This window comes from Pinus tabuliformis, chromosome 7 (assembly GCF_031772625.1).
Source record: "Pinus tabuliformis cultivar Carrire ecotype Pingquan chromosome 7, CPIR1, whole genome shotgun sequence".
In the NCBI taxonomy this organism is placed as follows: domain Eukaryota; kingdom Viridiplantae; phylum Streptophyta; class Pinopsida; order Pinales; family Pinaceae; genus Pinus; species Pinus tabuliformis.
This window is the reverse complement of record NC_142293.1, coordinates 2,221,893-2,246,941: the sequence shown is the minus strand read 5'-3', so window position 1 is coordinate 2,246,941 and position 25,049 is coordinate 2,221,893. Positions and strand designations below refer to the sequence as shown.

The window sequence follows — 25,049 nt, the reverse complement described above, 5'->3', positions numbered from 1 at the left end:
ACAAGATGTTGATAACGAAGTTTGTCTAGTGTGGACTACGTCTCCGGGCCCGGTGTCAAGATGGTGTTAGCTGCTTCATTCAGTGCTGGAAATGGTGAAGATATACATGGACTATGTTTTCTGTCATACAAGGACATGTGCCCTCTACATGAGTGGAAAAGTCTCCCACGAGACGTTATGCTACAGGAACTATCACTCACAACATCCCTCCTATCAGCATGACATAAACTTACACATGGTTACAATGAGTATCCCGCCATCATGGCATCAAAAGGATCTCAAACAAAACACCCATGGTGACAATGTTAATCCCGCCATCATGGCAACAAAGGGATCTCAATCAAAACATACATAACAATCCATGATGAATACATCTCACATGAAATGGACACAAAGATTCTGCATCATGCATCAAGCAGGAATCGAAACAACATGGTACATCTCACATCAAATGATCAAAGAAGTACATGACAACAACACTGCATATACCTCAACTCTAATGTTGGTTGAAGAATGGAATACTCAACTGCTAGATATAAATGCACCATCGAAATCGTGGCATCGCATGGCATAGAATCAATTGTCTAATCTGGAAAATGGACGAAAATAAAAGGCTCGGCTGCAAAAACTGACTACACCACTGAATTTGCGTCGTCGAGACATGTAAAATCGATTATCCATTTTCTGAATTCTGACACTGGCAAAATTTGGGCTTGTAGGAATCTTTTAGATTCCCTCACAATTCTCCAAAGATTCGCTCCCCCGGGTTGACTAGAGATCTAAAACTCAAATCATAAAAATGATCCCGCCATTGAGATCCTTGCAAAATTCTGAGAAGAATGAGTATAAAGTTTGTTGCATTCTAGATCTAGGAAATTTCAGCCTCAAAGGAATTTGGAAGATTCCCTCAAGATTCTTGAAGATTCTACTCCACTGGGAATCTGCAAATTTGCTGCTCAAAAGTTGAACCTGACCTCGCCATCGCATTCCCTATGAAAATCTGAGAAAAATGACTATAAACTTGATTACATTCTGAAAAAAAGAATGTTTATCTCCTAGGGAATCTTACAGTTTCCTCAAAGAATTTGCATGAGAATATTCCCTGGAATATTCTAGGGATTTGCCTCGATTTTCATGCCCAGGGCAGACCCCTTTGCGCTGCCACGCCTCCGTTTTGTCGCTCTCCTGTTCAGTGTTCCGTTCTTCTCCGTGCAAATGACAAAGCATGGCTTTTTATACAAATGGGTGGAAGATTTCTCAATAAGCCACATGTGGCAGAGTGGTTGGGCATTGGCACCAAAGGCGGGATTTTGGGGATCAAATCCTACCTCTACCAAAAATACACTTAAAGGGTTTTTTTTTTTTTTTTGTAATGGATTTTTGTTATGCGCATTAAATGGGGCACATTTGTAGTGACCGTTTGAGTGGAGTTATGGAACCATTTAAATGTTGCATTAAATGGGGCTGCCGCATGGTGGCAGGCCGTCCCACGTGGCTGGTGTGGGTTCAATACCTATTGGCCTTCGTATCTTATGTAATATGTGCATATGGGAATGGGGGCATGGGCTGGGTTAACCCTTTTCTTCGGTATTCTACCACCCACCAGTTTCTCAAGTGGCCTTTCCTTGACTCTAACTCTCGAAGATTGTCCCTGCTCCTTAGCTATATTAGCTTCCCTCGGAGCATTTATAGGAGTTTCAACTTGTCCCTGTTGTGGGGCTTCTATGCCTTCATTGATAAAATTTTCCCAACTTCTTCCTTGCTACTCCAGAGCTTCCATCACGATCAAATTTATGAGACCATGATTGGTAATGCAACTCTCTGGATGTGAGGCTACCTTTACCGCTGCAGCCATATGTTTCAAATTTTCCAACAGGAAATAGGGAAGATTGACCAATTTCCCATGCCAAAGATGGCTCAGCAACGGAAAATGATAGTTAAAGACTATTGTCGAGCACCCCTCACATGTAATGTACTTAATAATGAATAGGGCAACATCGTTCCATGGCTGAGGAAGGGAAAGGTGATCAATTCCTCTTCCCTTCTTGACCAATTGTTCTTCTCCCTGCAAGAATTCAACTTTGAGAGCTAGGTCATTAATTTTCCGATTGAACCACCTCTTCCCTTCGGGTCGAAGTGTTGTTACTCTAGCAATCACTTCCTCTATAATCTCCAGTCTTAGGCCTCTAACCTCTATTTGATTCCTATTCAAATTTCGAGCAAATTCCAGAGCAACATTTTCATCCAACCCCCTGAGTCGCTCGAAGAATTCGATCCACCCTGCTTCTCTGAAGATTTGATATGCTTTCGGGCATTTTTCCAAAGTCTTGGTGGAATTTGGTTCATGCCTTATCGTTGCTCCCCCCATCCTTCACTATTACAAACCCTTCACAGTTACTTATGAATTTTCACCTGCTTACCGTCACAATTCCTGAAAAATCTATGCAATGAGGGTGCAGAGCTACGTCGGGGCAGATATCAGGGCTATAGGAAAGGATATCAAGTCGAAAAGTTGTGCAACCCAAGCTATCATTTCATCATTAATTCAAAGGTGTGAAAATCTGACTTGGATACAGTTTGAATTAATGAGGTAATGAATCATGCAAGATGGTAATGATTAATGGGTATTTTCACTTTAAACCGAGTTATGTCATGGATCACAAAATGATTTGTCACCCCCCCAACTTAAATGCAAAGGTTGTCCTTGGCCGTCAAAACAAAATGACGTATTAACTGCCATAATTGCTAAATAAATAAATAAACAATATTCATTTTTCGAATGACTTACCAAATGGTGATTTGATTGACGTCGACAGTGGAGTGCTAGTGATGGTGATTATTGAAGTGGACAGATGTAATTGGTTTCATGTGATAGCTATCTTCATTGGACCAAGTGTTACGGATGTAACAACAAAAGAATTTCTCCACGATGGTTGAATAATGTTTGTAGCAGTACTTTATTACAACAATGTATTCCTTTAAGGGCATTACAATTTTGTGGCTACAAAATAACTCTCAAAATAATATAGTGAAATGAATAAAAATGGGCTTGTAACCAGCATGTTGTTACACATATATCATAGATATCATGATGTTACAGAACTTATTAAAAGGAAAATGTGTATCAACTGCCACAAAGTGGTTTTCAGCTGGTACAACTTTCTACCTGCGCCCCACAAGAGGTTTTCACACACATATTTTTTTTGTGTATCAACTGCCAACAAAAGTTGGTTTTCAGCTGCTACACTTATTGGATTTAATAATTTGACAGCATAAGAGAATTCTCCCCTGCTCTCATAACTTGGATATCGGATCCTGAGACAATATTGACAAATGAATCCTTTGAGGTTGGTTTATGATATAACCGAAGATGATTCCCATTGGCAAGAAATGTCACTTTTGCACTGTCTATGGTAATTAATCTCATGGTCCCGTTGTCAAAGATTATATCTACCTCATAAGGACAGAGCCACCTGGTGTAGAGTTCCCCTTGAATTATTTGAATCGTGAATCATATAGTAGAGCCCAATCACCTTTCTGAAATACCTTCTTTTTAATAAACTTGCCATGCCACTTAACCCTCTGTCGTTGGATGATGTTTGTTTACTAGATGGCAGCCAATCTAATATCATCTAGTTCATTTAACTAGTTCAACCGATGTTTCTGATTTGTAGTCAAATCCATGTTTTGCAATGTTGTTCTGAGTGTTTTTATTTCAAACTCAATGGGAAATAATGGGTTTTTACCATACACCAATTTGTATGGTGAAAATCTAGTAGTATTTCTCCATGTAGTTCTATATGCCCATAGTGCTTCTGGAAGTTTATCAATGTAGTTCCTTTAGTGGCTGGCTACAATATTAGTGAGAATTCCTTCAATAACCTTCTTAGTGCTCTCCACTTCACCATTTGCCTACGAATGATATGGTGAGGTAATTTTGTGGCAAACCTTGAATTTATCAACTAACTTCTGGATCAAATGAGATGTGAATTGTGGTCCTCCTTTTGTCACTATTTCCCGAGGCACTCCAAAACGAACAAAAATGTCTTCAAATAGGAAATTTGAAAAAATATGTTTAGTTGCCCTAGTTAGTGCCTTTGCTTCAACCCTTTTTGTGACATAATCCGTACAGACTATAATGTAAGACTTCTACTGAGATGAAGGATTAATTGGTCCTACAAATTCTAAGGCCCACTTCTCAAATGGTTCCAATACTATTTGAGGTTGCAACGACATTTCATCTGATCGGAGTGGTTGACGTTGATCCATTCTCAGGCAACTGTCACATCCCTTCACAAATTTATTTGTATCCTAGAATATAGTATGCCAATAATATCCTATTGAAAGCACTTTATGCTCTGTCCTATTGTCAGTAAAGTGTCCTCCGCAAGGTTCCTCATGGCAGGCTCTGAGGATGTCAAAAATCTCATCCTCTCTCACACAATGCTTGATCTGATGATCTGGCCCTGTGTAGTAGAGGTATCTTTCTACCCAAGAGTATCTTGCAATCTGCTCTTCTTCTTTTCTTTTGAGGGTAGATGTTGTGGAAATCTCCCTGCAACAAGGTAGTTAGCTATGTCTGCATACCATGGTGAGTGAGTTGAAATAGCAAAAAGATATTCATTTGGAAAAGAATCCTCAACGGACATGCAATCACTATTGAGACTAAGCTCTTTTTATAAAGTATTTATAGAGCCCCAAATTTAGGAAAACGAATCATTCATGAGAATCTGTGATTCTTATGTTGATCAAGCTAACAGAAATAATAAAAAGATATAAATTGTTACAAGGTGTTTTAATAAAGATTTTTTATGGTTACAACACTCTTGTTTAGACACAATTGTAACTGCTCAAATCTTCTTAACTGCCCGCATGGAATTACTCTATGCGGCCCTTGACAGTTGTCTTTGAAAATAACAGATATAGTATTGACAATTCGCGGTGTAACAACAAAAAATGGCAATCCGGGGTGTAACAACAACTCGAACCTTGTCACAACAAGGAATAGCAATAGTCATTCATCCATGGTTATCAATAGCTATGGAAAAACTTGAAAGAAAAACATTTCGAATAACTCTTCCAAAGATGCCCTAGTTAGTCATCCTAAAGAAAGCATTGTTTCATTCAATACTAAGCAGAAAAAAGCATAATAATACGTCAAAGAAAAGATTGCTTCTTTATCAGATGGAGTGACATTGTACTAGGGATATTGTAGGTTCAAATGAGGAAAAATGGCCAAAAATGGGGAAAAGGATGCCTAAAATATCCTTAAATATTACACCCAACATCTCCCCCCAATTGAAGCCACCGCATGTCCCCATGCAAATTCTTTGGAATCTTCAAGGTCCTCGGCTATTGTGACATTGGCATGTTTTTGATGCAGTCTTGTGAAATCATAGGCACCAACAGTGTCTTCGTCGTCTTTCCTATACCCCTGGGTAGACACAAGCTGATGTGTCCAGGAACGTTCATCATATCTGTTCAAGTGGAAGTGAGGCTGGTATTTCTCAACCGGGAGCCAAATCAAAGGAAACTTGAATTTGAGCCCCATCCAGAAAGCTCCCATCATTTTGACAATTCGTACATATTCAAGGACTCGAGTAACAACAATCACGAAATTGGGGTATCCAAAGGGATCCCCTGCTTGTAATGTGTCACTGCAAGCTTCCCACCATTTCAGGCTCCCAACCAATGCTCTACTTTTCAATTGTTCATGAATATTAAAACAAAACCCAACAATCCTTCTCCTATAGAGGGACAGTTGTTCTATCATGCCAGGGTTACTAAGAAACTTCTTGAATTCACGCCTCATAGTAGTGGCCATACCAGGTTCTGATCTTACCATCAAGGTTGCCTTTTCTTCATTCATAGCAAATGATTTTGTGGCAAGGTGCCAATCAATTTGATTTCTCATAAAAGATATGAAATCCCATAGCTACAAATCTCCAACATAGGGGGTGAGATTTACAACCATCTGTAAACTAGAATGCTCAACAAAGCCCAAGTGTGAGGTGTGTGATAAGGATCAACAAGAGAAACCTATATGTGTTGAAAAGATAGTTTGTGAAGGCCCCTGTGCATGACAGTGACAACTAGATTGAGCTTTGCCACAGGAGGACGGGAAATATACACAACAAGGCTTTACCACTATTGCAGGAGATGGTCACTAATTTTTGAAGATCAAGGTGGAGCAACCGGGTGTTTATAAAGGATGTGTGATTGGCAAGCATACCAAGGAAACCTTTCCTCACAATAATGCCAAGTCCAAGGGAGTGTTGGACTTGGTGCATTCAGATGTATGTGGTCTTATGTTAGTGGAGTTGATCATAGGGTTCAACCACTTCATGATCTTCATAGATGACTAGTTTAGGAGGACTTGGATCTACTTCCTAAATATAAAGGATGAGGTCTTCAGTTGGTTCCAAGAGTTCAAAGCACTTGTGAAGAATCAAACTAGGAAGAAGATTACGATGTTGAAATCAGATAACAAGGGTGAGTATACCTCTAATGAGTTCAAGGGTTTCTACAAAGAGGTATGAATCAAGAGAAAACTCATAGTGTCTAACAATTGTCAATAGAACGGGGTTGTAGAAAGGAAGAATAAGGCCATAGTTGGAGCATTGAAGGCAGTGATCCATGATCAAGACTTGACTATGTTCTTGTGGGCAAAGTTCTGCAAGACAGCTTTTTAGTTGCATAATCAAAGTCCTCGTATGGAAATGGAGGACAAGACTCATGAGGAGACTTTTACAACAGTGAGACTAGAGGTGAACTACCTTTGTATAATTTGTAGTATAATATTTGTCCATATGCCTTCAAAGAAGAAGAATAACCTAGAGCCCTATTTTGAGATAGGGATCTTTGTGGGCTATAGTGAGGTCTTAAAGGCCTATAAGGTATATATTCTAACACTGAGGAGAGTCATCATCAGTCAAGATGTCAAATTCAAGGAGGATAGGACCTTTAGGAGGTCTCATGACACAGAGAAAATGGTGGTAAAGGAGAGGGAGTGAGAGGCTCCAAAGGTTTAGAAGGATCTAGAAACACCAACAATAGGGACATAGCCCTTAGTTCAAGAGGAGGTGCGAGATGTTCCTTCTAAATCTACTAGGACAAGGCTAAGATGGATCAAGCAAACATTGAAAGATGTAGAGGAACAAGTGGAGGCTCCTAACAATATTTTTAGACAGAGTATACCACCAACTAGATTTTTAAGCTATATGGCCTTGATGAGCAACATCAATGATTATGAGCATTCTACTTTTGAGGAGGTAACAAATCAACACGTCTAAAGGGGTTCCATGGTGGAGGAGTGAAATTCTGTGAAGAGGAAAAATGTGTGGGACATAGTGTCAAGGTCGGAGGGAAAGTTTATGGTCACTTCTTGATGGATCTATGAGATCAAGCATGCAACTGATGGAAGTGTCAACAAGTACAAGGTGAGGTTCGTAGCAAGAGAGTTCTCCCAAAAGGAGGGAGTGGACTACAAGGATACTTTTGAAACTGTTTCTAGATGTGCATATATCAAGGTGGTCATATCTATCACATACATAATGGATACAAAGACTGCCTTCCTCAATGGGGTGATTAAGGAGGTGCATGGGAGGGAGGCCCATGTATACAGATTGAAGAAGACTCTTTATGGGTTGAAGCAGGCTCTGCGTGCATGGTACTCCAGGATTGATGGGTATCTTCTCAGTTTGGACTTCACCAAGATTGAGGCGAACTATAACTTGTACTATGCACTTGTTGAGGACAAGTTGTTTGTCTTGGTGTTGTATGTGGACAATCTATTCTTGATAGGATTGGAGATTCTCATTAGAATGTGCAAGTAGGACCTCGCTTCTCAATTTGAGATGAAGGAAATTGGGCTTATGCAATACTTTTTCAAATTGGAGGTGTGACAACAACCAGAAGAGATCTTCCTTAGGTAAGGTAAATATGTTGTTGAGATCTTGAAGAGATTTTAGATGGAGAATTGTAGGCTTATGTCTACACCTATGATCACTAAATTGAGGAAGATTGATGCTTTTTAGAGTGAGTTGGTGGATCCCACTTTGTACAGGAACTTATTGGGTCCTGATGTATCTAGTCAACACTAGGCTAGATATTTTTCTTTGCAATGAACACACTCAACTAGTTTATGGTGGAGTCAGGCCAAGTTCATTAGGTCACAACGAAACATGTGTTGAGGTATATTTGTGGTACAATAGACTTTGGACTGAGGTATGTTAGAGTTGGTGGAGCATAGCTGCAGGGGTACACAAATTCTAATTGGCCAAGAAGTGCAATGGATAGGATCCACTTCTGGATGTTGTCTTAGATTGGGGCTAACAATGATCTCATGGTTCAATAAGAAGTAGCACGCAGTGTTACTTAGCTCAACAAATGCGGAGTACATGGTAGTGAGTCTCGCGAGTTGCGAGACCATTTAGCTTTGCAAGATGCTCATAGGTTTATTTGATCTTGAGATTGGATTGACTGTGATCCATTGTGATAACCAATGCTACATCAAGCTTTCAAAAAATCCATAATTTCATGATAAGTCAAAGCACATAGAGATCAACTACCACTTTATTAGGGACATGGTCCAAAGAGGTTTTGTGAGATTTTAGTACATACCCACAAGAGAGCATGTTGCATATATTCTTACCAAACCTCTAGTGAATGACAAGTTCATATTTTATAGGGATAAGTTGGGGATGGTGAAGAATCCCTTCTTGGCCAGGTGGGAGTGTTGAATTCTATAGCTAGGAAAGGTCTTCCAGCTTGGTGTCTTAGCTAGGAAGATCTTTTTTTGCCTTTTTACGAGTTTACATGCGACATGAAAAGAATGCAAGAGGGTTGCATGTGACATGCAAGGTATGCATGACATGCAAGCTATTTATAACTTGTTTCCTCTGTTTAGGAAAAGAAGGCCTAAGAAAAGTAAGTTACTTAATTTAAGTGACTTATGTTTAGTAACTCGATGATTTAATCTCAAACATCAATTTAGGCTTTAATGAAGTTATAAGCCTAAGGGAAGAGGCTAAGACACACAATCATTATTGAGCATTTGAGCGAGTGATTTTCCAAGTGAGAAGGCTTGACTTAACCAAGGAGATTTAGGAGGACGTTGAGGAGATTTCATGAAAAAATCTAGAGTTTAAAATGGAGGAAGGAGGAGGCCAAGCAACACGAAATTAAGCCACAACCCACAAGTGCTAGTGAGGAAGGTTGCAAATAGTCCACACGTGCCATAGGAGAGTTGTGGCTCACACATGTGATGTAAAGGAGAGTCATATACGTCGAGATCTTGATTAGTTAAGTCGAGTTTTTGTTAAGGCTAAATTTCTTAGGAAGCAAGGGGTTTTACCAGGCTGAATTTCTCTATGGGAGGCCGAGTTACAAGCCTTCTTATAAACTATAATTTCCTATGTATTTCTTTGTGGGTTCGACCCATATTTTCTAAGTTAATAAAATTTTCAGAAAGGTTTTTGTGGGCGAATTTTTCTATTGTACTTGTCATTGATTTCTCACTTATCTGTGCTATAAATTTATCTAATAATTATCAATTTATTTAGTTTTTAGCAGTTCCGAAATTTATTTAGTAATTTTTTTTTTGGGTATTGTTAAATTTCAAAGTAAAATTAAATCAAGGCTAATAAGAATTTCAAATTAACAACCTATCCAAAGATTGGTTCTAATTTTAGAACTATGTTCAATTCTGGCATATGCTTTATCAAAATCTTTTTAAGAGAAAAATGACTTCTCACCAAAGTCTTACACCAATTCAAGTCCCTCCCGGGTAGCTAAAAATTTATCAAGAATAAAGCAATCCTTAAATCCAGTTTGCTCGTTGTGTGCTATCCAGGAAAACAAGAACAATATCTTCCTAGCCAAAGTTTTGGTTAGAATATTGTGCTAAACATTACTAAGAGTAATCGGATGCCAACAACCCATGAAATCTCTTTTGACCCTTTTAATGACCCCTTTAGGAATGAGTTGGATAAGGGCGGGGAATATGGAATGACAATCTATTCAGATTTATCGAATTGTTTTGACATCTTTCAAACATTATTGGAACTATCTCCAAATGAGCTGTTGTGTGATGCATTGAAGAAAGAGTAAAAAAGGCTAAAACTTTTGATATGGTTAAAATTCCTTACCAATTATAGTTAAAACCCCTAAAACGTTTAAGAAATTCGTTAACATTCTAGTACAGGCTATGTAGCTACATAGGGTGTTGGTATTTTCAATAGTAACTTGACATCTGCGACTTTGGAAACTAGAAAATAAATGTTATAATCTTGTTTTTTAACATGTTTATGGAAACTAGAAAAGAAATGTTATAATCTTGTGATGACCTACCAGGTCTATGCTTCAAAATCGATAGCCTTAAGATACTAAGGCTACACTACAAGTCTTAACAAAGAGACTTTAACCCTTCCTATCTTGCATTCTCTAGTTAAAACTTCCCTTGTATCAATATACATAAACAAGGAAGGATTGGTTTTCAAAGTTTTGCGTTATATGGAATACCTAAGTGTGATTAAGGAAACACATGAGTATGTCGACCGTCTATTGCTCGAACTTTTATCTCAAAATCTTTTTGACCAAGCGCGACGCTTCTGAGTGAGGATGGCAAACTCAATTTTTCCTAAAAGTTGGTAAAAAAAACAACCTTGAACCGATGCGACGTTATTGCAAGCTGGTATGACCCTTCTGTCACTTTGCGTGACCCATCTGTCTCAGGCATGACCCACAATGTGACCTTTCTATCTTAGGCAACCCTTCTTTCTCATGTGCGACCCATCTATTCTCTGGCTTGACCTTTCTGTTTTCCAACACGACCTTTCTGTTTCCGGCGCGACCTTTCTGTTTTCCGCGTTCCTATACTTTCCAAATATGATCACATCCCTTTTGCAATTTAACAGAAATTTAAACTCCAGCGTTGAACCACCATGATCCCAAAATCCCTTCAACGCACTTCCGATGGGAACTTCTTCCCACACATTACAGTTACATACAACATCATAATTCCATCAGTTGCACACTTGACCATCAATTTCCCACACAGAGTAATTCGACCACTTCGATTACCGTATGAGGAACTTGGTTCCCTCATCTTGATGTCCATCTTTCAATAGTGTTTTAACAACACAGAAAATTGATTTGGCACCAATGCCATCAACTCAAACTTTGACATTGAATCCTTAGCTCGATTTTCCCAGTGCTTTCTAAGAAAAGACTCAACGGTTTCATGTGACCTCTACATACAACAATTTACTGCAAGCGCTACTCATTATTATCTACCCATGATTTGTAACTGAAATCTACTTACAATTGATCAATTCACAATCGTTAGAATCAACGCAGAATTTCAAAATGCCATACCTTCACAAGTGAATATCAGTCGCTTTCAACATTTTCCATGATTGACAGACTTAAAACCCAACATAGACTTGTGTTAGAAACACCATATGAATTCAATAATGAATTAATCTGCTACCCAACAAACTTCCAATCTGGATTTTCGCACATAGAATTCTATCATCAATTGTACATAAATTAATTACACACTAATGACATGAAATCCTTAATCCATTTAATCATAATTGTTACAAATTAATGCCCTCATCCACCAAGATGGTCGAGCTTTGTTGGCCCTTTTCTTCCCTATCTAACCACACACACCTCTCTACATGCCTCTTAGACTTACAATTATAGGAATAATTACATAGTTATGGATCATTCTGGTTCCAGTTCTTCTCCATAGATCTATCAACTAGTTCCTAAAATCTCTTAATGATCCCTTGAGGATCTCAACAACAGTTCTATATCTAAATTCCGCCTTTATGAGCAGATTATACCAAATCTCTCAATCCACTTTTATCTCAACTAATTTCTTATTCTAGGATCTCCTAATCTCCAAGATTTTTATGAGATTTTCACGTCTTATCGATGCAGGAGCATCGAGCTAAGGGCACCATGACCGGGTGTTTGGACTCAGCTAAGGAGGAGAGGTTCATCACCATTTGATTTCGTTTATGATTGTTGGTTCAAACAATGTTAGGACCTTGTTCTTTTTATTTTTATTTTTAGTTAATAGATATTTAGGGACAGCACAGTCAGGTGAAGGTGGTTACAACCCCACTATTGTTTTCTTTCTTTTCTTTATTTTACAGTTGTTTACTTAAAAAAAGAAGAAGATATATATCATCTATGTATTCCACAGAACGAGAAAACTCAAACAGCAAAATAGTTATCAACTGTGTAACTGAAGAAACAACTGCAAACAGTTTGAATAACTGTATTGTAACAATACAAAACAAATGTACCACATTGTGGAAAAGGTTTGACATTCCAGCACAGAAAAGTAATACAAAGAGAAACATTTTCATTCTTGAATCCATATGTCCGAGACTTGTTGTTTTATCTAATTACTATCATCTGTAACAAATAGACAAACTGTGTATTTTATTTTACCAGAAATCCTTCCAGACAAGCAATGATGAAGTTCCAGAAACCAAGTGACAAGCAGAGACATAGTTTCAAAAATCAAACGACAGGCAGAGACATCATATCAACGTGAGACTGAACAGGTAGTTCCAACCACATCAACAAATTACAGAAATACAAGAATACGCAACAGCCGTAGCAGCTAACAAATTAAATACAGTCACAGTGCGATGCATTTACAAGAAAGGTAACCCTGTACATTGAAATCTCTTTTTCATTCATCTTTAAAAGCATTTCAGTGTCAAGACCAGTATATAGACTATATAAATACAAAGTTCTAAAGTCCAACAACCCTAAGGCCGAACAAACCCTCCTCTGGGAGAGAGACAGTGAACGAGGGTTAGGGTTATAACCCTAAACAGTTACAGTCCATCGAAGAGCAAACGAAATTACATACAACTGGGCCCGAAGGCCATTCGACATCAACCAACAAATGAATATGACAGAGTCTCAGTGCTAGCCTATCGACCGACTACACCAAAGGAGAAACCGATTTGGGGAAAACCCTCAAACAAAACAAACTGTAACAGGGAACGATCCTACCGGTTCCGTTTGGAGGAAGTCTGAGTAGTGGTCCAACTAGGAGCCATAACAAACCTGCACAACGAACGATGGACATTAAGGGAGAAGAAACCCCAAGAGAACTTACCAGTTCATTAGTTAGCGTTGGACGAATGAACCCACATTTGGGTCGCGGCCATTGAAGGAAAGCCTGCTCATGAGGAGCAACAATTGTTAGCTCTTAAGAAAATTTGAGGAAATAGAATATAGCAGGGAAGGAGTCGTTACCTTGCCAGAGCCGAATGACGCAGAGGAAAGGGTCCTTCGTGGCCGCAACCTATGTTAACAAATACATTGCAGACAAGTCAAATGAAGAAATAATCATACAGACAGTTGAAAATATCATTGAAGAAGTCCAGCAAAACGTGTAAAGAATGGAAGGAGAAACAGTGACCACCAGAAGAGCACCAGACCGCCGAGAAAACAGAGAAACCCTTGCGTAAAATCAATGAAGTCAACAACTTAATGACAAAGCCGAACTTACCAGGCAGCCAAGACAAATACTGAGCAGAGTTATCCAACCAACCAACAGAGGAACCCATTATCAAGCGTGGACAGAGCATTGGGCTTGAAAATTCATTACAGTCACCAAAAAAAACCGACGGACAGAGCTCACACCACTGAACAGAGTAAAATGAAAATTCTGGATTGAAATTAAGTGAGGGTTAGGGTTAGTCTGAGAGTGGGAAGGAAACCCGAGGCCAGGACAGTTGTCCTCTCAACGTACAGATAAATCAATACAACCATCAATACACACCAAAATATCAGCGCTAACCTTTGATTACCAACTAATCACACATTCGTTGATTAAATCATTGGTGTTAATCATTATTATTAGTGTTAAATCTTAAGTCACGGGTTGGTCCCATCACTTATCATCTCTCATATACATTTAAAACCTCACACACATATTTCTCACTCAAATTATTAAAAATATACAAAATTTCCTATTAATAAATCAAATTCACTATCAAACATCAGATCCCCTAAGTCAACCAAATATACAATGATTTTCTTGAGCAGGAAACTCCTGCTTCATCTTGTTTTTTAACATGTCTAAACCAGCATAGATCCATCTTAATCATGGATCTAATATGAGCCAAGAGAGATCAAATTTCTTCAAGTGTAAACTTATTGTAAAGTGCAAAAAATAATGTGTATTTTTTTATTGTCTAAATTGTATTTTTGAATGTTATAGAGATTACATAACATATGCATTGAGTCATTTTATCAACACACATTAAACTAGTTTTTTTGTTATTAATATATTTTTAGGTATACATATATATTAATTCATATTAAAATATTTTATTTATAACCCATATTGGATATTTTATTCTATACAACATTAAAATATTTTATTTTAACGTTTTTTTATATATGAAGTTGAAGTGTTAAAATATTTTTGAAAAGCATACCGTTTAAACATCTTACTCACATATTTTTTTTACTTCTAATTACCTTAGATGAAATTATATCAGGTCATATGGATAACTAATTAAATATGCATAGCATATATTTTTTCTTTTTTATTATAGCAGGGATTGTTTTTTTATTTAGAGAATATTTTATTTTTATTTTAAAAGTGTCACATACTTACACATAGCCTTTATACTGGATTATAGAAGAAGCTTCTCAGCTCAATAATATATAAATTGATTTATTATTGGAGAACAACTATGTTATATGGTCTTTGCAGAGTCTCTAACTACATTCAATTTTAAAGGTAGTAAGTCCTTCAATTATCACAAATACCATGATGCTTTAGAATCACCTAGGGTTCCCTTGGACCTTGGGGTTTCTCCTAACCATGGTTCTAATTTTATTTGTACACCACACTAAAAAAATATTTTGTGATTTTATGATTTTGAAGTCTAATCATTTGGATCAATTAAGGTTGATTTCCCTAGACTAACCATTGCAACTTGTTTATCAAAAAGGTGGGTGTGTATGGGTACACAGCATATTGTTCGAGTAAGTTTGCTCTACGCGGTCTGGCTGAGGTATTGCAACAGGAGCTCATTGTGCATAACATCCGTGTTTCAGTTATATTTCCCCCAGATACAAATACTCCTGGATTGGTGGAAGGTAATTGACATTTCAACCTTCTCATTAATTACTGTATTTTCATATATAGGTGGAGGCACAATGTGCGTGAGATTCAGAAACTGAAGATTAAAAGCATTTATCATTTTTTTCACTCGTTAGTGCTCATTACATGATTAATAAGCTCAAATCCTTGCTTTTTCTGATAAAGCAATAACGTTTTTAAGAAATAAATATTCATATGACAAAAGGATACCTAACTTTTATGAGCAATCTTCACTTTTGGTTTATCATTAGCAAAACTTATTTTAAATGTGACATTTGTTTTGGATTTCTTGGAAATACTTTTCTTGTATGTGGAGTTGTTCTTCTTTTCACACTTCTGTAAGCCTGTGATATGCTTTCGATAGCCTTTGCATGAACTAGATTAGAAAAAACTAATTTGGTCTATGGATTACAGAAATCAAGATGAAACCAGAGATCGCAAAAGTAATAACAGCTTCTTCCAGTTCCATGGAGGCTAGAGAGGTTGCTGAAAAAACTTTAAATGGTATTAAATCGGGGAAGTTCATAATCACTTGCAACTTTTTGGGTTTCATGCTTTCTAGCGTAACTGCAGGGATGTCTCCACAGACATCACCTATCATGGCATTTGTTGAGGTTCTTTCTGCAGGCATTGGACGTATTGTTGCTCTATGTGTGCTATGGAGTTGGTACAACACCGTGCATACATTGCACAATCATCCAAAATAGAAGTTCAAAAACTGAATAGTGCAATTTATTTCAGTGTCTGTAATGCCTTTGATTTGCATTTTTCGAAAAATAAATTCTACAAGCTACTGTCTTTTAGCAGCATTCCATAAAATATATAATTATTGGAACGTCAGTTAGGAGAGAAGACCTGTACCGAACAAAACGTGGATTTGTTCAATCCTAAGCGGATCTTTTATATTGATGAATACATTCGGACTAGCGCATTTTGATAATCTACTTTCAACAGATTGACATATTTGACTATTTTGATAATCTACTTTCAACAATTGACATCTTTGACGAGTATTTCTTATTATTTCTGCATCTTTTTCATATATATTTTAGCCTGAGAACCGCCATCGATGCCAAGGTGAAACTTTGGAGTGTGTACAGAAATTTAAGAGCAATACCATTGTTGCATTTTGCGTACAATTTGTTAAACTTGTTTGAAATATTTTTCTCCATGTCTGAAAATAGAGATGTTTTCAGAAAGATGCATTCATAAAGTTTAGGAAGGAGGGATTAGAATGGAGAAATATTTCTTTCTGTTGGTTGCTTTTTATCATTTCATTTTCTAGGATTTTAGTTATTTTGGTTTGGGGGCCATTGTGCAACCATGTGGCTGACATTTTCTAGAGCAGAAATAAATGGTTTCACGTCAGAAACAGCCTGCTTTGAGCTTGTATATGTATATATAAAATAAAAAGTTACATTTAAAAGGTTACCACAATTTGTACAAGTACAGTAAGTTATTTTTAAGTTATTTTTAAGTTAGGTCCTATTCATTGTAATGACATGTTTAATTTATTATTCATTCTCTTCTCTTCTCTTTTTTTATATAAATTAAATTTTAATATATTTTATTGAGCATTCAAAAGTTTGGTTTATTATTGGGTAACAAATATTATGATAGGATTAAACCAAATATTATGATAAGATTTAATAAAAAAAATTATCTATAAATTGTCATGCATATTTCATTGATAGTTCATCATAACAGATTTGATAAATTATAATTTAAAATCAGAAATCTACACTGTAAAGGTTTATTTGTCTTTGGATTTCTGGATTTGTAAATTATTGTTGATTGTGTATGCATGCAATTTATAGTTATGCAAAAAATAGAGGACAATGAAATAAAAACTTACAAACTACGTTTGTCACAAGATATAACACGAGAAACCGTTTCAAGAGAAAACCTAGCTGGAAGGTGAGGTTGTTCTGTTCTTTTTTTTTAATAGAAAATAGTTGCAAGTACAAAGAAGTAAAACTTGTGGCCCATGGACTACTACAGTGCACAAATCCTCTTTGTGTGCTCTCTCCCTACCATTCTCATTTGCTTTGTTTGTCTATGGAACAAAATGCACTAAAAAAAATAAAAAATAAAAATGGAACCGTTTTTTCTCTTAGTGGCCCGGTTATAACGCTTCCCAATAGCCTACTAGTGGTTAAATTTGACTCCTTCGACTCTTAATTGTAGTTACAATATTGACTCTTCTAGAGTTCTTTTCATCATGATCACATGGCTAGCCCCTTTTCCACGAATAATGGGATTGGCATGGCATCCTCTCAAATTATGGTGGACAAAATAGGAAGGTCAAATTCTGAGTGGCATAATTTTTTCATATAGATTCTGATTGAGGTGATTCTTGCGTTGTTAGAAAGGTCACTATGTGTAGAATAGGGAAAAAAAATGTTGTGTTAAAGTAGCATAGTTTTACTCTCAAAAAATGTTGTTTGATGCTTCAAAATGCTCCTAGAAGGTTTCAAACTTCAATTTTTCAAACTAGGTCCCATCGGTAAAAATGGTTTTGTGAGTTTATTCCTCCACTTTTTCCACTTTGAAAGCATCAAGATGGTTGAAAGACAAATAATAATCCTATCTGGATCATACCTCCCCATTTTGGGAGGCTTTTGGTCCCCAAAAGCTTCTACTGAATGAGGTGAGGAAAAATTTTGTCCACCTCTTAGTGTACCGTTTAGCCTGCCTGGAGTTGTCATTTTAACCCAATCTTGCAAAGGTCATGTTGCTCTTGTCTTGTATTTCTAGACCTCTTTTGCAAACTATATCTTCTGTTAACTTTGCCTAAGCATCTAGTGCCAAATTCTCTACAAAAGGTAGGACTTATTCTTCTTCCTTATCTAGCATGGAAAGTTCATAGGGTTTCAGATTCTCCACTTTCACAACTGAGTAAATGCACATATATGGGGGTAGACTGAGTCTATAGGTGTTATGTCCCATATTTTGCACTATCTCAAAGGGACTATACCATAAAGCCTTTATTTTCTTACTACAACCTTGTAGCCTCTCCTTATTCAACTGAAATCGTACTATGTCTCCCACCTTGAATGACTTCTCTATTTTGTGTTAATAATGCATGGTCTTATAATTTTCCTATGACTTTTGCAGTGCTTCATGTATGCATATATGAATCTACTTGATCTTTCAACAAATCTTTTAGGCCTCAAGGCATCCCTTGTAAGATCCCCCCTTACTCCTCCTTGCTGCCCATATGCAATATAAAGGTGAAGGTGGCAAATATCCAAAACAAGTTTCGCTTACCAATAGAAGCGTGGACTGCCCTATTATAAGAGTGTTGTATATATACCGGATTTTCATACTAGGTCTTTCAATGCTTCGATTATAACCCTCAAAAGTTGCACCAAAGTCTTGTTGACTACTTCTGTCTGCCCATTTGTATGAAGATGGAATGTTATACAGCTCTTCAACTTCATGTATGTATTCTCCCACAATGTAATCCAAACTGCACTGAGAAATTTTGTGTCCCTATCTGAAATGATGCTCCTTGGTATCCCAAAGTGCACGCAGACTTGTCCAAAGAATAAGTTTACTATTTCTTGTCTGTTGATAATCTTTTTACTAGGCAACAAAATACACATTTTGCTGCCCCTATCAACTACAATGAATAGGTAGCCAAGTCCCTTCATTATTATTGGTAAACCTCCCAAAAAGTCCATATAAATGCTTTCCTAGGGACAAGTGGGTTTTGGTAAGGAATGTTATAGACCATGTTTCTTATTGTTAGACTATAAGTCTTTAGACAATCACAAAGTCCGAGAATACAATTGTCATGACTTGTAATTCTTATCTTAATTGGGGGTCATGATGATCCATTGATGAGTTGTCAATGTGATCTAGATCTAGATCTAGAATGGTCATTGATATATATTATAAATTCAAATTTTGAGATCAATAGAATATAACAAATGGGCTTTAGGCCTTTTTTTCCAGTTCACTTGTCATGTATCACTCAAGCTAATTCTTAACATGGTATGAGAGGCGTGACATGAGTTATGAGAGGATGAGATTCTCATAGCGAGGTTGTTAGGCCACTATAATACTAGTGCAACCCCTTATTGTTATTAGTACAACCCACTTATTATATTCATGTACCCATGTAGTGCCCATATTGTTACTATTGTGCCCCATAGAAGCCCACTATTGTTATTATTGTGCCCTTACATTATTATTGTTATGTCGGCTCTGATTATGTTATGACCCCTTAGACTCCTATATAAAGAAAGGAGGTCTTTTCATTTGTATCATCCAAGAATTGTTCATTTATGTAATGTAAAGGAGGTTGCCCCCTCGAAGAGGCTGAATTCTAAGGCGTTGATCTATCTTTTCTATCTTTTCTTGAGCTGGTTTCATAACATTTGGTATCAGAGCTTTGGATTCTAGGGTTTCGCTGCTCCAAACAAGTCATCGTGGCATTTTTGCTATAACTTTTTTCTGCGACGTTTCAGAAGTTGCAAAAAAAATCCATTTGAGAAAAAATCGCTCTGAACCTCGGGTCCGAATTTTAGAGCTTTTCGCGCTATATTTGTGGAGATATGATCTGAGGAAGTTGGTCTTTTGTAGACTCCTGAATTACATTCCAAATAGGTGACTTGGGGAAAATCATCATAACTTTCTCTCTGAGCATCGGATTGAAATTTCGTAAGAAGGTACAGAAAGAGGACGGACTGTAGTTTCTTTCATATCTTTTTCAGAGCCAAAGGTCGAAAAATTGACACGTGGCACTTCATACAATTTCGCTCTTCTGGAAAGGTCTATAATCAGGTCATCTTGGGAGATTGTGCATAACTCTTTCTTGGAGAATTCAATTTGGATCAGACTGGTGGCATTGGAAAGAGGACACAGAGGGATACTACAAGTAGCAATTTCAAAACTTAAATATCTGAAAGTACAGAGTTACATTCGTTTCAAAATCTAGGTCCTAAAATCAAGAAAAAACAAGATGAAGAAGTTTGATGGTAAGGATCCGGTAAATTGGATACTTCAGATGGAGCAATATTTTGATATACATGGTGTATCACTGTTACAAAAGGTATGTATTGCATCTTCATATTTAGAACCGGATCAATTTTTATGGTATAAAGGGCTTTGTTCTCGTAAACAACTTGTTACGTGGTAAATTCTCACGGAGGAAATGATAGCACATTATGAGGATACAAAGAGCAACACCTTCTTTAGAGCAACACCACAACAATTGGAAAGAGTAAAAGGGCTTTGTGACATATTGGAAAGTAAAATTATGGAAACAATGAAGTCTACAAGGGTTACACCACAACAATTGGAAGAAAAAAGAGAAAAATGGCTTTGTTACAATTGTGATAGCAAATGCACTAAAGGTCATAAGTGTGCTGAGAAGAAATTATTTTACATAGAGTATGAAGAGGAGGAAGAAAAGGATCAAGAAACATAAAAAGAAGAGGATATATGCCAGGACCCAACCCCAGAGAAAGAAGAAATGAATCAGACCATATCTTGTAAAGCATTGGCAAGAATTACCACTCCTCAAACTCTCAAGATAGAAGGACATATCAAGAAGAAAATTGTGCAAGAAGTGAAAGATCACATCGAAAAAGAAGAAATGAATCCAAAAATATCTTGTAATTCGTTGGTCGAAATTACCACTCCTCAAACTATCAATATAGAAGGACATATCAAGAAGAAAAATGTTCAAGAAGTGAAAGATCACATCAAGCATCAAGAAATGAATTCGACCATATCTTGTAAAGCATTGGAAGAAATTACCACTCCTCAAACTCTAGAGATAGAAGGACATATCAAGAAGAAAAAGGTTCAAGCAGTGAAAGATCACATCGAGCATCAACAACAAGTTCTCCAAATTTTAAAGGATAACGCCACTTCGGTGCAAAATCAAATGAAACAACAGGTGGATCAACATTGTAGTGAAAAATGTTTTGATGTAGGTGATTGGGTATTTTTACTGCTACATCTCAAGCAAGCTATTTATGAGAAGGAAATGTTGGCAATACTACATGCACTTAAAAAATGGCGACCTTACCGAATGGGAAGACTCTTCAAGGATGAGGATGTGAAAGCATTGTTTTGTGCTATTTCTATTATCCAACCAGATTGGATAAACGAAGCAAGGGATGAATGGAAGAAGGACGAAGAAGTATGGTCACTTATTCAAAAGTTGCAAAAGATCCCAATTCAAACAATATTACCAGAAATTGAAGAGGAAGGAAAAATCATATTGGAACCTGGAGCAGTCACAGAAACAGAAACCCGACAGCTACGAAATCGATCAATTTCAGAGTATTTCATCAAGTGGAAGAACTTACCCGCTGAAGATTCCACATGGGAGGACAAAATTTTTATACAGAAGCATCAAGAACTACTCAAGCGTTGAGGACAACGCTTTTTGAAGGAGAGGGGCATGTTAGGCCCCTATAATACTAGTGTAACCCCTTATTGTTATTAGTACAACCCACTTATTATATTGATGTACCCATGTAGTGCCCATATTGTTACTATTGTGCCCCATAGAAGCCCACTATTGTTATTATTGTGCCCTTACATTATCATTGTTATGTCGGCTCTGATTATGTTATGACCCCTTAGATTCCTATATATAGAAAGGAGGTCTTTTCATTTGTATCATCCAAGAATTGTTCATTTATGTAATGTAAAGGAGGTTGCCCCCTCGAAGAGGCTGAATTCTAAGGCGTTGATCTATCTTTTCTATCTTTTCTTGAGCTGGTTTCATAACAGAGGTTGAGAACCAATATCTAATAAAAAGAGTTGGGTAGAGCTATGAGTTGAGTTTAAGGCCCTGCTGAATTTTTAGTTTTATTTCTTAATAGGATCTCATAAATTTCTTGATTCTATATATGCTTGAGTACTTTTGATCTGGTTTGGATATAAACAGGTATTCATAATCGAATCCTAAGACACCCACTTTAACCATTGAGAAGCCTATAGCCATGTCACAACATATTTTGTCATTGTCATGTGTCTAGTGTCATCGTTTGAGCTATGAACATATTAGTTGATGGATCAAGGGTATCAGTTGGTTTCCAAATCAAATGTTGATCTACAAGGGTCTATCACCTTCTAGTTGCAATCTCTCTCAAATGGAGCACACACTTCATTCTCCAATCAACTTTTGATCTACATCTGAATGAGTTGGAATAGACTATAAAATACATATGACAAATCTAAGGTTGGATATGTTGCATCTTTCATTGATTAACAAAGTTCTCCATCAATAACTATGTTTAGAGACGACTCAGACAAGATCTCCAAAAATGAAATTCCAACCTAAAATATGTTGAATCTCAAAATAATTCTCGTTAATGCTGAAAATCCCAAGTAGATTGATCTTGTTTCTCGATTCAATCGACAAGTTAATTACAAATCACCTAACATGCTTTGCATATCTTTGGCGATACTTTATAGCATCTACATGTAGATGTTTGTTTGTGAAGTCGTTTTGGGGAGTTTGGATATCTAATGTTCTTAGGGCCTGGTAATTCCATGGTAATGTTCCCTGGAAATAAATTGAAGAGTTGGAGATGAGGCTTCTCCATGATGGTTTGTCATCAGAGGTTCAATCTTTGTTGTCATGGATGATGGTGCCAAGATGCACATGGAGAAAGAGGTAACCAATCTACATCACGAAGGTTTGTGAGTTATAATTCCTTTCTAATTTGTGCAAACTTTTGCAATAGACAGACAACATGAGCACCTCTTTTTTTGGTGTGTGCTTATATCTAGTCAGAGAAGTGGAGCAAAATGGATCATTTAAAAAAATGTGTGTGTGTGTGTATCTTCCTTGAGTAAAGGAATTTGTGATAGTAAGCGATGTTGCATAAGTCAACTTCACATGTTGGGATTCCGGTTGTGTCCGCTTTACTAATTGAGGGTCCTAGCCAATGAAAATGTAACCACAATAGTGAATTCTTTGAATGCCAAATTTTGAGTATTAGCATGTGTCTTCGTCTCAAATCAGGTATAATATGGCAGAATTTTCCCTTTTCCATGAAGATATTTATACCAACAATTGGATGGTAGCCCTTTCCAATGATTGTAGTAGGAATATTTGTTAGCATCACATCACATGAGTTATTAGTATTCCTTATGCATCATAGTGATTTATACCTTCGACAATTATGCTCTTATCAAGTTGGTAATAAGATTTGTAGCCTAAGAACATAAATGAAACCATCAAAGTCTTCAATAGATCCTCCAGATATGAAGATCACACCTTGATCACCTTGAACTTTCCCCCTATCTGCTCTCAATCACACCCAATACTACGTGCAGGTCATAAGACCAAACTTTGTTACACAAAAATCATGCCTTCCAACCATATGTCCAATAATCCTCAATAATTTATGCCCCTAGAGAAATTCGATCATGTAAATCACCAAGTGTGATTACGATCTTCAACGCTTGAATTAAAGCCCCAAATATCCAAGGATCATATTACACCAACAAAGTTTTGAAGTAAAAAATTTTGAATCGCTAGATCAAGGGTTTCATTGATCCAGATTTGTAGCTTTGTGCGACTTGTGGCTTAATGTCTACCTTTTCTTGTCTTCAACAACCTCATCTGCAAGCCCAAATACCCTCACCATCTTTTTTTTGTTATGTTGTGAAGCCTATTGTCTACAACCCCATGGAAAAGCAATTGAATCGGTTACAAGAATGGAGAACAAGCCATCTCAATTGTGGTAACCAGATCTAAGAAAAAGGAAGTTGCAGTATAGTGCCTAACCTGATTTCCAAGTGTTTGAATTTTGGAATCAAAATTGTTAGTGAGAGGCTCAATTCCAACATGGGTTTAAACACTACACCTTTCTCGGTTTTCCAAAGACCCAATCGATCCGCAATTCAAGGTGCATGATATGAATAAGATCAAACACGATCCAATATGCTACATTAGCTTTGCATGGTTCACTAGCATGTCTTGTTCTCAAGCTCTATTCCACTCATAGACCGAGGTTGTAAATTAGGCTCAAAGTAAAAGTTGTAGCTTGCAAAAGGAAAATGAAGGCATAGTTTCTCTTCTCTGGTGGCTTGGTTCGTTAGCACAATGTCTTAATATGCCCAACGATATGCACTTGGAGGTAAAATAAAACTTTTTATTATTTTTGAATGCTTTTACTTTTTAAGAAAATGTAAAACATTCTTTATCTAATTGCCAAAGCTATATGGACTATAACTTGAATTTGTAAAGCGGATAAAAACAAGCATTTTTACTTTGGGTCATCACATGTGTGAAGGTTTATTTGGGCTTTAATTTAATGAAAAGTAAGCATAGGTCACAATACTAGTTGAAGTTTTGTCAAGGTATTCGAATGAGAAGACCACATTGTATTATCATATGAAGGATTCTACAATAAAGATAATAGTTTTCATGCTCTTTTCCTTAGATATGTCTTGAATTGAATAAGGGGATTTAAGGACACTTGGTGTATATGATCTTTGGATGTATAATACTCGTTTTTGACATTTAATTGTCATTTGTCATAATGCTCATGGAGAAATAAGGTGTTAACATCACATTGATTATTCACATAACACAAAAGAACAAAAAATTGCTTGGAGCATAGTTCTTTTAAAGATTTCCAAAAAGAAAAGAAAAGGGAGGACCATCGTTAAATTACATAAGGTAGTTAGCTTAGTCATTAAAGTCAATCATTGCAATCACACTTTAGGGTGCATGATCGGTAAAACCTGAGACCCTAAGGTGACATGCATCAAGCAAATGTGACAATCAAGCAAGCGAGTATAAGTGAGCAAGCGAACGTGTCAAGTACAAATGAGTAAAGGAGGAAAATGCCTACTAAATGCCTCTTAGGAAATTCAAGATTCACAAGAGTGCAATCATGGTTGCACAATAAAA

At 36.9% G+C, this 25,049-nt stretch overlaps 1 pseudogene across 1 annotated transcript in view; it reads left to right on the top strand.

The window, feature by feature from the left end:
- The window catches only part of LOC149244849 (3-dehydrosphinganine reductase TSC10A pseudogene), a 167,382-nt pseudogene extending 151,521 nt beyond the window's left edge, over positions 1–15,861 (top strand). The window contains exons 2-3 of the transcript XR_016267303.1: positions 15,003–15,150; positions 15,569–15,861. The product of XR_016267303.1 is annotated as a 3-dehydrosphinganine reductase TSC10A pseudogene (transcript). The remainder of the gene's footprint in view (positions 1–15,002; positions 15,151–15,568) is intronic.
- Positions 15,862–25,049: the final 9,188 nt, after the last annotated feature.